The sequence below is a fragment of the Lutra lutra genome, chromosome 3 (assembly GCF_902655055.1).
Source record: "Lutra lutra chromosome 3, mLutLut1.2, whole genome shotgun sequence".
NCBI classification, from domain to species: Eukaryota; Metazoa; Chordata; class Mammalia; order Carnivora; family Mustelidae; genus Lutra; species Lutra lutra.
The window spans coordinates 187,361,010-187,374,895 of record NC_062280.1 but is presented as its reverse complement, the minus strand read 5'-3'; the positions used below and the strand labels follow the sequence as shown (position 1 = coordinate 187,374,895).

The window sequence follows — 13,886 nt, the reverse complement described above, 5'->3', positions numbered from 1 at the left end:
TAAATTGCTGCTGGAAATAATAGCTTACAATAAGAAAACACACCAAGGTTTTTGAAAGTTATTCCCCAACCGATATTTTATTTGTGGCAGATGTGGGACTATGTGATAGGGAAATATGCAAGGAGATGGAGTGGTTTACCCAAGGGCGTGGGCCTAAACAAGGCAAAGCTGGAAGCCAAAGGTCCTTAGTCTTTTCTGTTGACACTGCTATTCCGGATTATAAGGTAGGTAGGGTTGGGGGAAGATTTTCTGTGTGTGGAGAGCAATATTTATTGAGGACCTACTATGTACTGGGAACTGTGATAGATACTTCACGATACTAACATAGATAATCCTCAGCACAATTTCATAAGATGGGCTTTATCATTACTTTTTTTTTTTTTTATAGCTGAGAACATTGAGGCTGAGAAAGGTGAAAATATAGCCCAAGATTCAAGAACAAATTAATACTTGAACTGCAATGGAGTCTAGGTCCACTGATTTGCCTCTGTGCTTTCCTGTGTACCATATTGATATTTTAAAAACAAAAATATAATTAATGTGTATTGAATGCCTATTGTCAGGTACTGTGGTTATTATAATCGTAGGTCTTATCTAATGGCATCAAGTGGAACCTTGAGAAGAAATATATATATTTTTAAATGGTTAGCTTCAGGATGATCCAGTAAAGATCAGGGTGTTTCTGGATTCAAGGGGCAAGAAAAGTGTGAAGAGGCAAGAAGAGAATTGGAAAAGCTGACAAGTAAAGACAAACCCATAGCATTAGAGGAAAGTAACTACTGATTTAAAATGAGGGAAAGTCTTCTCATAATTTGAAAGCCTGTCTATGGAATGGGGTGCCCACCCCCCCCACCACTGGCACCAGGGGTGACCCTCAGAGGTCCCCTGAGCAGACAGATGATCCTGAAGAACTCTGAAAGGAACACCGGGCTTCCCTTGGCCATGCTAAACTGGCTTAAGAAAAAAAAAATCAATACCCAGTTAAAAGCAATGACAAACATAAGGGTTTTAAGGGTGTAGTGCTTTTTTATGCTGCTTTTAAAAAAAGGAATCAATGAACTATAATATTTTAAAAATCTAAATTTACTATTTTCAGTTCTTTTGAATGCCTAGCCAGACAGTTTTGAAATGTGCTAAGGGAACTACAGTATCTTAAGAAACGCCAGCTTCTCCTTAAATTAGAAAGAAGAACGTGCTGAAACTGCCACAGACAGGCCAGCCTGAGCCCTTGCTTTTGCCAATCATCATTTTACATTACTCTGTTGTCTTTTGCGGTGACAGAATGACAATTTCATCAGTGGGAGGAAATTTCCCGAAAGGTCAGTAGGGAAGGCAGAAAAGGACTGACATGGCTTCTGGGCTCCACGAGGAAACGTCGACAGGAAAGTTTTGTTTGGAGTGGCTATTACTGTGGTTGAATATTATATGACAGATCATTATTAATCCTGCTTTGGTCCTACGTCAGGACTTGTTCATGTTTCAATTTTACAAGCAGAGACTGATTTTTACTACACAAAGCAAGTGCCTAATAAATATAGAAACGCAATAATGATCATAGTGAGGTAGCTCAGGTGGGTTAAGGATGCCAAACAGATTAAGATAGAAGAATTTAAATCAGAGATATCTTTGCATGGAGTTGCAAATGGAAAATTTATAATCTTCCTATAACTGGGCAAAACAGATAATACAAAAAAAAAAAGGATTTAAGGAAGAAAGATGATGATGGTCAATGGATAAGTCTCAACCTCATTCGTGTGTCTCAGATTTAGGAATGATCCAGATTTTTAAGACAGTCATAAGAGCTGGAGGATTTTAGAGGCACGAACTACAGTGGTTTATGACATAAAGGTTTATCTGGAACCTGTTTGTGGAATCTTAGTGGCTTTTGTCTCACTTGGAAAAATTGGCCATAGACTTCCTGAGGTCTTCGTGCCATTGGAAATTTACGTGGTCTCAAGGCTGACTGAAACTGACTTGGCTTAAAATGCTATTGGTTTTAAATTTAACTTCATACAACGTAACGTTGCATTTAACGATGACTAGTGAAATCATAGGATGATGTGTACATGAGTAAAATAAGTCTCAAATGTCTGCAAGGTCTACCAGCCAAATAGATAAGAGATCAATTTGTAAATAAAACTCTGACATCAAGACACAAAAAGGTACTGGTGGGACATTTGTATTGATGAAGTACAAACTTGTCCCATCTCGTGGTTCCGGAGGCTCATATAACATTTTGGTATTGCTTTAGTCAGATATATTCTCATGTATGTTTTGTTTATTTGTTTAAATTCTGCCAAGGAGTCAAAATAGAAAGTTAGACAAATAGGAAAAATAAACCAACAGGGTTGAAGATAAAGCAAAAATACCTAAAATTGATCAATGGAATCATTTTTTTCTCATTTCTATTTTTTTTCCTCTTTTTTCATTTGCTTCAGACAAAAATCTCCAAAGATCAGTATTGAAATGATGGCTACGTGTAGGCCACACACCCAACAGTCATTGTCTACCAGCTTTATTCCAGTTTGATGAACCTCCAAAACGATGCGAACTCATTTTCTTCCACTCTCCAAACGCCCAATTCCGTTTCTAGGGAGAAGTCTTAGAGGGTTCTGTACTACTTGAATTTGCAAATTTTTTTTAGACATTACTTGCTCAACAGCACAGTGAAAGATAAAACAAAGAACAGAGAAGGACAAGCAGCTTCCCAGCAAAGGAATTCGTTAATTCTGCAAACATTAATTGAGCCTCATGTTTGCCAATCCCCCGTCCCGGGGCGAGGCATTGGGGACTCAGAGTTTACTAACACATTGCCCTCGAGGGGATCGCCAGCACCCAGGGATTTGGGTGCAGTGAAAGAAATGTTAACTACCACGTTAAGGGAATGTTCTACCAATCTCCTGGGACCAGAGCAGTCTCTAAGACAGATAGCTTCATTTGTCGGTGACAGCATCCTATCCAGCAGGTGGGCTCTTTGCCACCTACTTTGCTGAGAGTTTGGGTGAATTCATTTAAGGGCACCTGTAAAGCAATTGCAGTGCTTTATGATTGTCCTTCCCGGGGCCCCGAGGTAATGATGGCAAATACCTGTGTACTTGGGAAAATTAGGGAACAGGGCACCTTGGTTAGTTCAATGATCGTTTTAAGGGATAATGATCGTAGGGGCCATTGCGGTGTCCTCCAGTTCAGAGGCACAGAACACACACTTTTTCACAGCTGCTTCAGCGTCTTGCTCTACTGTGAGGTAATCATATCGCGCAATTCTAAATGCAGCCGGGAGGCGTGACTCCCTTCCCTCCATCTTTGCCTTGTCTTTTGCTCATTTGCATACTGCAGAAAACTTCCTGGTCCTTTCTGGCCCAACTCAAGCCTCCTATCCATCTTGCCTGACTTTTCCAGTCTCCAGGGTTTTACTGCATCACTTGCTGCCTCTTTTAACTTGCATCTGAGCGTCTCGGTCACCTCTACCCTTGAACCTCCTCTTTGATAACTGGACTCACGTCCCAGAACACTTCGCCCAAAGTCCAGTTCATGGCAGAAGTTCCACACCTGATGCTCCTTAAAAGAGATGATCATCATAGAAGATGAACGTATTTTAATGACTAAGGCTAATTTTGCCTTTGATAAATACACCTTTCTGTTCTTTGCTAAAACGGATCTGATCTTATTTTTGACTGTCTAAAATGTGTGAAAAGAGTAGAAAGAGACAGAATCTACGAATGTATCCATCATTTGACTGGGATGGTCCCCACCCAGAGGGAGACAGTCAACACAGACTTTGGATAAAAAGAAGAGTGTTTCAAACAACGGGTAATTAGGAGCAATGAGGTGGCTTTTTAAAAAAAAAATGTTAAGCTTACTAGTTTTCTTCCCTACTGTTTCAAGAACCTGTATTTCACCAAGCAGTTTATTGTATAATTGCTCACTTTAATTAGCAATCCATTTAATTAACACACGCTTTTCGAGGCTTTGTTAGGTGTGAGGATCTACTCTAGCAAATGTGGAGAACGTTAAAAAAAGAATAAAATGCCCTGAAGTCTTATGGGTGTGAGGATGATAGGTTAGTAAAAGATACTGGGTAGGGGGCTATGGAGGTAAAGAGTAGACAAGGAATGTTGAAGAGAAGAGTTAAGAACGTATGGAGAGCAGAGTAGTCTACTTAGACCAGGAAGCTCACGTTGTGCATTTCACAAAATGTTTGCTTAATAAATGAATGGCCGGTAGGAGGGCAAAAGTGAGAAGAGCTTGCTGAGCCCAAGTAATCATGGGTTCTGAATACAGCTGTAAATCGCTAAAATGGGAGAAGTGTTGATTTCAGAAGATTCATTAGGCAACAGGGTTCAGGATGGACAGAGTAGGCAGAGACAGGACAGACACTTGGTAGCTGTGGTGGAGGGCTAATGGAGAAGAGCCCAGAACCGTCAGGGTTGGGATGGAAGAAATCAGGGACAGATTCGTATCACGCAACCATGTGTCATTGTTCCCTCCCCATTTCCGCATCGCCAGCTTGCTCCTAAACTACCTTTTCCTCCTCTATATGTTCTTCTTTCCTTCTACCTAATCCTTCCCTCTTGATTCCTCAAAGAAGGCAGAGCTAGTATGCTCATCAAAAGGTGGAATGAGGAGTATTTGTCTCTGGAATCACCCTGCCTGTGGCAATTCAAAAAATATTTACTTTTATGAGGTTATCACTTGCCTAGCCAATGAAAACACATCTGGAGGAGCCTATAAAATGCCACATTGACAGGGAAGATTTATTCAATGTATTCCTTCCACCGCTAGCCTTACTCTCATAAAATCAAGCAGCAAAATTAATATCATCGAGGTCCACAGTTCTGTGCGTTCCGAAAAACCGGCTCAAGTAGAAAGTCCTGCAGCCAACCTTTTGTGATGTCCTCTGAGGAAGGGATTTCTCCTCCTCTAAAACTTGTGCCCCTTGTGTTTTATCTCCATTGCAGTGACCAGCGACTGCCCTATCCCTTGAGCAGGCTTCATGCCTTAATCATTATCCCCTAGAGCATATGATACATGACCTTATACAACATGGATGTTCTGTTGTTCAGTGTTTGTGGCATGAATAAATATTTTATCAGCTACTATTTCAGGGATTCTGATAGTCATGTCCCCAGGAAACCAAACTTGCTGCCTTAACCAACAAAAGTTACCCAGGCTAATGGTTTCTCTTAGCCTAGACCTTGTGAAATGTATGGGAAATAATCAATTTCCCCATCTTCCTCTTGCCCTACAGAGTTTTCACAGAGTTTTCCTCTAGATAATCAAGTTTTACCAGAGCTCAGTATCCCACAAAGAACACTGTGAGCCTTTGTCAGGTAGATTTGAGGGTCATCTGAAGGAGATCTTCAGTTCAGACATTTAACAGTGTACATCTTACACACAAGCTGATGTGTGCATTTTCAAATAGTGAAACTGAGCTCCCCCTTTGCCCCGCTGTACTGGAGTAATTTTCCAAATGCTCAAAATGGAATTAATTTCTTGACTCCCTTTAGAGCCGCACACTCATTATTAGCTCCCCATTCTTCATTATCTCTGAAGAGTATTATCGGTGCTATCCTGTATCTGATAGGGGGAACTGCGGCAGTTAGAGCTTGGCAATCAGACTGCCCTTTGACACAGTGATGAAAAGGCCTTTTATTCAAGCCTTGAAAACAAATTAACGATTTTAAGAATGATGTTCTAAGCAAATGGGAAATTGGGAACTATGATTGTTAAGTATGGTAATAAAGAACTTTCGGCAGCTGACAATGGTGTGTGTCAGAGCGATTGGTTCCAAGGATGTCCAGTATTATGATGAGAAAATGGAGACACGGATGCAAGGGTGGTTATCTTACTTCACACAGAAGCCACACATCCCCCATCACATGGCCGCCACTCCCCCCTCACCGCGACTTAACAAAGCAGCCAGACCCTTCTGGCTAAGGCATTTTTATTTTACATACTACCCTGAGATCTTGACTCTTTTCAATCACTAAGATAGAGGGGGGGAGGAGAATGCCTACATCTCAGGGTGCTTCCCTCAGGAGGAGAGAGGCTTCTCATCCCTTTTTTTTTTTTTTTTTTGCCTGCATACTTGATAACTTTAGAGGGAGAATCCTTTTAGATGTAGCTGGTCTGGCTTTTTTTTTTTTTTTTTTTTAATCTGTGATCTCCCCCATCTCCCAGTTAGAAACTCAACATGGAAAATAGGAACTGTGCAGAACAACAAGAGAGAAAAAATATTAAAATTATCTATAATCACTTCACTTCACTCCCAGATAACCACAGTTAAATACCTATTTCTTCTTTTAGAGATTTGAGATCATAAAGGAACATTTTACTTTTAACGTGTATATTTGTAAGTCAAAACTACAGAGTGAACACTTTTTCGATTTTATTTCATATTCTTCTCTAAGAGTGTATTATTCCAATTATAGATGGGCCATAATTTATGTGACTAATCTCCCGGTTTGGGACAATTAGGCTGATTTTGTTTGAAGGAGGATACTACAAACAGTAATCCTGGTGACTGTCCTAAACCATAAATATTTATGCAGGGAATACATTGCTGGGAGTAGAATTTCGAGTCAAGAGAATTGCCCCAATTTCCCAGTCCTAATGTCAAAATACAGCTAACCACTGTTAGCCTAGGAGAGGACATTCAGCGGGGTCTGCCATCAGGAGCTACCTAGACCCCAGGCAGGGCCATGCAGCAGGCTCTGCTCCCTCCTGGGGCATCCGGGCAGGTGGGGCTTGTGACACGGCGGTGTGCAAACATTCTTCCAAAAAGATCTGTTTATTTTGCACTTAACCAGCAGCTGGACTATCAAACGAGAGGCGAAACCCACTCATCAGTACTGCAGCTCGATGAAAGGAGACACCCGGATCCGAAAGACAGAAGGTTCCTCCCCGGATTATACTGGGGTCAGTCCTCGGAGAAACAGCCTCAAGGGAGGCAGCATTTCTGCAGTTCTCAGAGGTCAACTAACTTCAGTGCCGGGAAGCCGCACACTGTTCCCAAACAACCAAACCCAAGCGTGCAATGAGCAGCTTCTGGATCCTACTGGTCCTCTCGCAGGGACGATCAACACCCCCTCCAACCTCTCCCGAGGAAGAGGTAGTATTTATCAATAAGATAACATTTCAAATCCTGTCACGTTGCTGCTTTCTACGGACAAGAACCCTGGGAGCCTCGGACTGACGCAAATGCCATGATTTTCAGGTGGTTGTCGTATTTGCTTTCACTTTCCCCCAAGTGGCTGCCGCAGGAATAAATTTCAGGGAATGCACGTTCCAGGGGCTTGCTTTTGCTATCTCGCCGAGTACAGTTCCTTCCAGTTCAGTTTCAGAGGCGCTGGGGAGGGTCCGGCGCTCATGCATTATTCAGGGACTTCGTGATCAATTTGGTTCAGAGGCACAGCCTTGCTGGGATTTGGGTGCGGGGACGTCTCGAGTTGCTCTGCTCTACAGAGCTGTGGTTTATGCATGTGGGGGCACCCACCTGAAGCCTGGAGCCGCCCCCGAGTGAGATAAGGCCCAATTCCGTCTCACTTGCGGCTCTGATCCCAGCCGTGCAAAGCAGAACAGCAGATAGAACACTCAGATTACGTTATCAGGCCCATACGTGTTCAGCCGGGCTCTCTCTTCTTAGCTAATTTCCCAGGCGTTGCTTTTAGCAAATGTGAGAATTACACAGCCTAGAAGCAACGAGGTGTTGCTGTTGCCATTGTTTTGCTCCAGCCAGTTTGGAAAGGAGAAGAAGTGAATCAGGATATTTAAGAGCAAGGCTCGTGTTTCAATATTTAGGTTTCTATCTGACAGCTTTGATACACATTTTCCTAAAATAGTACAGGAACTTAAAAAAAAAAAAAGTCCTCTCTGTCCAGGTTTTGCTGTGCTTCTTCCATAAAAGATGCTTCTGAGTTAGGATTTTCCTAGATTCTGTTGTCAGGACTTGGCGATCATTTTAGGGTATTTCACAAAATACCCAAGAGATCGCCGCTTCATTCCATCCCTTGCCAGTTCTCAAAGAAAGAGTGACTTGGAGGTCATCCCTCAGGCAGGGATGATGGGGCAAGCTAGCCTAAAACATGCAAAGTTCCATGTAGCACAAAAGTCGGTATTAATAGCAATATAATGACTAACGAGTATGGAGTGTCATCTATGACCCAGTACCCTTACTCAGTGCTGTACTTGCATTCAGTCAACAAAATACTAGGCTTTTAGATGATGTCTGATTTCACGAAAATCTCCCAAAGAGAGTTCGGATAGCCTTCTAGCCTCTTCTAGGAGTCAGGCTGTCTTAGAGATGCAGTTTGTGACCGAAGGCTGCAATGGTCCAGGCTTTGTTGAATTCAAAGCTCTAGAAGCAAAATGAGCATCTAGGGGTGAGGGGTTTGTGGTTACCTGGCAGGGTGGGGGGCAGCAGGAAATGAGGGTGAGGCCACACTCTGTAGGGTGGGGGAGGGCAGAGGGCTTATCTCAACCTCTGGAGTCTATGCGTCCAGAGGGTTTTCTAGGTAGTCACAGCTTAGCAGTTCAGAAATAATTCTCCTGACCCCAGCATGCACACGAAACCGCAAAACAAATTTGCACTTGAGCTACAGAGACTAGTGGGAAAGACTGCAGTGCGGCTGCATTCCTTTTTAACACTCCTGAGGAACCTAGAAGCCAAAAACTGTAGTAAGCTTTGGACAATAATGGATGGTTGGAAATTGCGGCACAAGAGAATTCAGATAAGCCAGAACTCATGCAATGCCATAATTCTCTCTCTGGCTTTAAAATAAGTCTTTTTCTGAACACAACGCTACGAAATCTCAGGAATGTGTTCAAAGGAGGTGGCTGAATCCTGCGGGTGGCTTTTATTTAGGAAGAGCAGATTTGAGAAAATACAAGTCAAGTTCTACTCATTTGGACATGGCATCCTCCAAGCATTCTGGAAATTTCCCTTGAGGTGCTGTGCAAAGAGAAAAGGTTTGAGGTCGGAAAGATCTGGCTCTCAATTTCGGATGCACCTCACTCTTTGTGAGACCTGGTTAGCTTACATGATCTCTGGGAGCCCTGGTTTCCTCATCTAAATAGCCAGGGTATACATGCTTACTTTACAGAGTTGCCAGAATAAAATAATAAGTGTCAAGGACCCAGTGGTAGCTTCAGACAGGAAGAACTCCACACACCCTGCACACCCTTCCCTTCAACAACTGTCCATCTTTCATGATCATCAGTGCCTCAGAAATGACCCAAAGATAGTGAGGTTTTAAATATTAAACTGTGTTAATTAAAAAAAAAAAAAAGGAGAATGCTTTTCTATTTGTGAACATGCTTGCAGTTTTGAAAATACTTTCCTCATTCCTTATTTCATTTCATCCTCAGGAAGGGACAACATCATAGCAGATTTTTTTTTTTTTTTTTAAATCATAGCAGAATCTTACCGATGAGGAGACTGACACCTGAGGATACAAAAGGATGATCCCGGGGTAAAACAACTCAGAGGCAGGGGCAGTGAGACCTCTCTCTTCTTCTCTAGCCACTCTATTCATTGATTTGTTCTATTTAAAAATATTTTTGATTACGTCCTTTGTGCCAAACACTGTGCTAGGTCCTTGGGATGTAATCGCCCACAAGACTGCAGCCTTAACCCCAAGGCGTTGACTGTGTAGCCTTCTTTCAAGATCCCACACTGTTGTGTTTTGCTCCAATGTCATCAAGTTAGAAAGAAACAAGGTAATTTGCACCTGACTCTATGGGATGTTTCGTTGATTTCTGCATTAGCTCATTTTCTTCTTGAAACACATGGAAAAGAGGAACCCAGAAGAAACAGCCAGAAATGCCTGGATGTGGATATACCTTCAGGTAATAGTTAAAGTTGCAGAAAAAAAAAAAAAAAAAAGAAATCACTCTGAAATACTAGACTGGGATTTCTAAGTAAACAGTGTTGTGGACCTCAGTCTGGAGGCACATAATGCCCGGTGGTCTCTCTTTCTGTGATGCCCGCCGATCATTAAGAGGTGATCGTTAAAGGACTGCAAGATGGTGATATTCCAATTCTATTATTACTGCTTCATTTGCTAGCTGTGATGCTTCTATAAGGAGAAACTTCCCCTTATCCACTGTTTGATCCCCTGAGGTATAGTTGATAGGGTAGGGAAAGTAGATGAATGTTTGACTCATGTTATTTACTGGTTTTCGAAATAATTGATTGTTTTCCTAAAATCTCCAGGAGGAGCTTTTTGCAGATGTCATTTCTTTTTGTTTGTTTGTTTTTATATCATTATTAATTGTGAATCTAAACATAGTGAGTTTCAATATACTGCAGTCATTATACTTATTTGATGTTCAAATCAAGTACTTTTGGCCAGCCAGAGCTTATTCAAGATGGAACCTGGGTCCCTCTATACAGCCCTTACAAGCCTTTTGTGGATATCCTTAAAGGATCTCAACACTGCCAAAGTTCATATTAATGAAGACCGAGAAAGATGGAGTTAGAGCCAGAAATATGCCCCCTCTCCTACAGAACAAAATGATTGCTGCTCAGCCTCCTGCCCTGGCCAGCATCACGTCTCCTCCTGGCCCGGGTTACCTCTCTCAGTCCCTACCAGGCAATGTAACTGCCGCTTCTGCTAATTGCACCTGAGCATTGAAAGGGAAACAGACCAGACACCATCTTTAACTCTCCTATGCCCTATCTAGGTCCAAACATCAGGGCTTTCTGCTTTCACTTCTTTTTCTTTTTTCCTTCTTCAATGCGTGTATATGACATTTTCCTCCGTGCTAGGAACAACAGGCAGGGCTAGTGATTCATTTGTGACTGGGTGCCAATGTCACTCCATAAACGAATCTAGGGAAACCAAATTATGCTGGAAGTAACACGGAGCCCCATCAGGTCCTCTCCAAAACCCACTTATTCACAATAACAACCTGAGCTCCTTCCAGAAGCCCAGCTTATCACGTGGACCCTGCATGGGACCTTCCAGCTGCAACGGGCTCTCAAGCATTGTTGTAATTCTGCCTAATTAATAAAGCAATGACAGAAACTTAGACAAATATATGCATAATAATTTAAATCTCCCAGGAAAAAATCAATTCGTTCTGTCTAAACTTTGCCTTGGGTGCTCCCTTCATCAATTCAAGTGTGGAGCAACGGTGACCTTAAGTTGCAAATATTTTTCTTCGGGCGTGATTGAAGCATCAGAGAGGTAATAGCTTTCAACATGCATTTCTTAGAGATTTAAAAACACTCAAATGAGGACACTTATTTTCCCACTTTGTAATATGTAAATCAGAGAAAATAATCTTTAAGATGTTCAAAATAAATGTAGCTTGGGGGCTGCTAGTTAGCTTTACCTCTGTGCAGTCAGTACCCGGATTAAAAATAAGAGAACACATCCCTTAAGAAGCAAAATGATGCAACGGTAGTGCCCTTGCTTTGTGAAGTTCCCTCAGCAAGCCCCCTCTGAGTTTACTATTTCTCTTGGCAGTAAGCACTTGAGTTTAATAATCAGAAAAGAAAAAAAAAAAAAAAGTAGTCCGTCTTTTAAAAAATTGACAACGCTCCCATTCCCAAGTCTTCCATTGATATGATGTGAAACATGATGATGTTGACCTCAAATGAAAACCAGTTCAAAGCCAGACCACAGGCAAATGAATATAACCAAAAAGAGAGAAAGGAAAACAACGACAACAAAAAACCAACGAAAAAAACAACAGCCAGAAGCATTTCATCAGCTTTCAGCTGGGGTTTATTACAGCCACAAGAGGGCTCTCAAATCTTTCCAAACACTAGGCAAGTGCTGAGTACTGTTTCTCTAGTAATTAATTTCCACAAATCAATATTACCTATTAAGGTGTGTTACAGAGACAAGCTACAGACTTCGGACACTTTATGCTCAAGGTAAAGAGAGGATTTCCTATAAAAATTCCAGGGGCCTGCCGTGCTTCTAAGTCAAAACCAAAATGAGTTGCACCTGTGATTTCCCGTGTCTGCTCTAGCATAAAAAATCCCAACACTGCACATTTGATCAAAGGTTAAAACTGAATTTGAAGCAGTGTGTATATAATGGAATACATTGACCTCCAATGCATTTTAAAGGCTGTCTGCTTCCTTCCACCACATCGTGCACCCCCAAAACAGCCAAGGAGGCTGATAGACAAAAGTTAAAACCAGTGACCCTTTCCTGGGGCCAGGGGGAAGTTGCTGGAGCCATTAGTCCTGGAGGTTTTCAGCTCCTGCTGAGGGCTTTATGCTGTTGATGTCTGCAGTCTACAGCACAAAAGACACTTGCAAGGAAGGCGTGTATTTTAATTCAAAAGAGAGGGGTAGGATCTCTTGTGGCACCTGGGCAGAAAAGGAGGTTTCAGCAAATAAGGACCAGAAAAACCACTTTCTTGAGAGCTCTGGCAGAAGAGAATAACACCTCTCACCCCTACCTGGGGCAAAATATGGGAACAGAACGGAAGTACTCCCAGATTCATTAAAATATCAAAATCATCTTTGTACCAACTCAGAAAGCCCCTGTGAGCGTTGATATAAAATAGCTTTTGATAACCGCCTTTTCTCTAAAGGTGACATAGTACCGATGAAGGGTAGGGGTTGGTAACAGCTTTACTGCCAAAGGGCAGTGTATTTCCATGGCATTTTGGGGATGTGGCCCTTCTCCTTCCAGAACTGGCAACACAAGGAGGGTTGAGGGAGGAGGGGGACACCAGCTAGGACAGCTGAATTGCTCCTCCTGATCAGAGTTTCCACATTCGCATTTATTTCTGAAATTAAGAATTATGGTAGAGTAAATCCCTGGTTCAGGAAAGGCCAGTGTTCTGCCTTCGATTCAGGAGATGTGCTATGGAAAAACAAATTCTCTCTCATGAAATCCTACACTGCTTGGCATATCCCCCAAATGCAAGTGGAACTGAACCTTGATGTAAAGTCTGTACATTTTTAACTAACACTCTTTTAGAGTGTTTTTTGAAGTTTTTTGAAATTGAAGTTTAACTGACACACAATACAGTTGACCCTTGAACAGTGCAGAGGTTAGGGGTACCCACCCCTGGCACAGTTGAAAATCCGTTTATAACTTTTGACTCCTCCAAAACTTTATGAAGAGTTTACTGTTGACCAGAAGCCCTACTGATACTATAAATAGGCGATGAACGCATATTTTATGTGTCATACATATGATATACTGTATTTTTACCATAAAGTAAGCTAGAGAAAAGAAGATGCTACTAAGAAAATCACAAGGAACAGAAAATACATTTACAGTACCACCCATTCATTTATTTTAAAAGATCCACCAGCAAGTGCACCAGTGCAGTTCAAACCTGTGTTGTTCAAAGATGAGTGGTATTACATTAATTTCACGTATATAACATAGAGAATCAACATTCATATACATGATGAAATGCTTGACATGATAAGTGGAGTTACTATCTGCCACTACACAAAGTTACCACAATATTATTGACTATATTCCATATGCTTTTTCACCCTTGTGACTTACTTATTTTATAACTAGAAGCTTGTACCTCTTAATCCTCTTCATCTATTTCATCCATCTCTACAAGCTTTTTCTCTGTATTTATGAGTCTGTTCTGGTTTTTTATTAGTTTGCTTGTTCTTTTTTTAATATTTCACATATAAGTGAAATACATGGTATTTGTCTTTCTATGACTTATTTCACTTAGCATAATACTCTCTAGGTTCATCCATGTTGTCACAAACAGCAAGAGCTCATCCATTTCTGTGGCTGAGTAATATTTCATTAAAAGATATATATGAATATATATCTCACAGTCTCAATTATATATATCCATATCTCACACATCTTCTTTAGCCATTCATCTAACAATGGACACTTGGGCTGTGTCTGTATCTTGGCCACTGTAAATAATGCTGC

The 13,886-nt window shown here is 41.5% G+C and overlaps 1 protein-coding gene across 1 annotated transcript in view; it reads right to left on the bottom strand.

Annotated features, from left to right (window-relative positions):
- HS6ST3 (heparan sulfate 6-O-sulfotransferase 3) overlaps nt 1-13,886 on the bottom strand; it is a 660,413-nt gene that overhangs the window by 2,956 nt on the left and 643,571 nt on the right. The gene's annotated exons all lie outside the window — the stretch shown is intronic.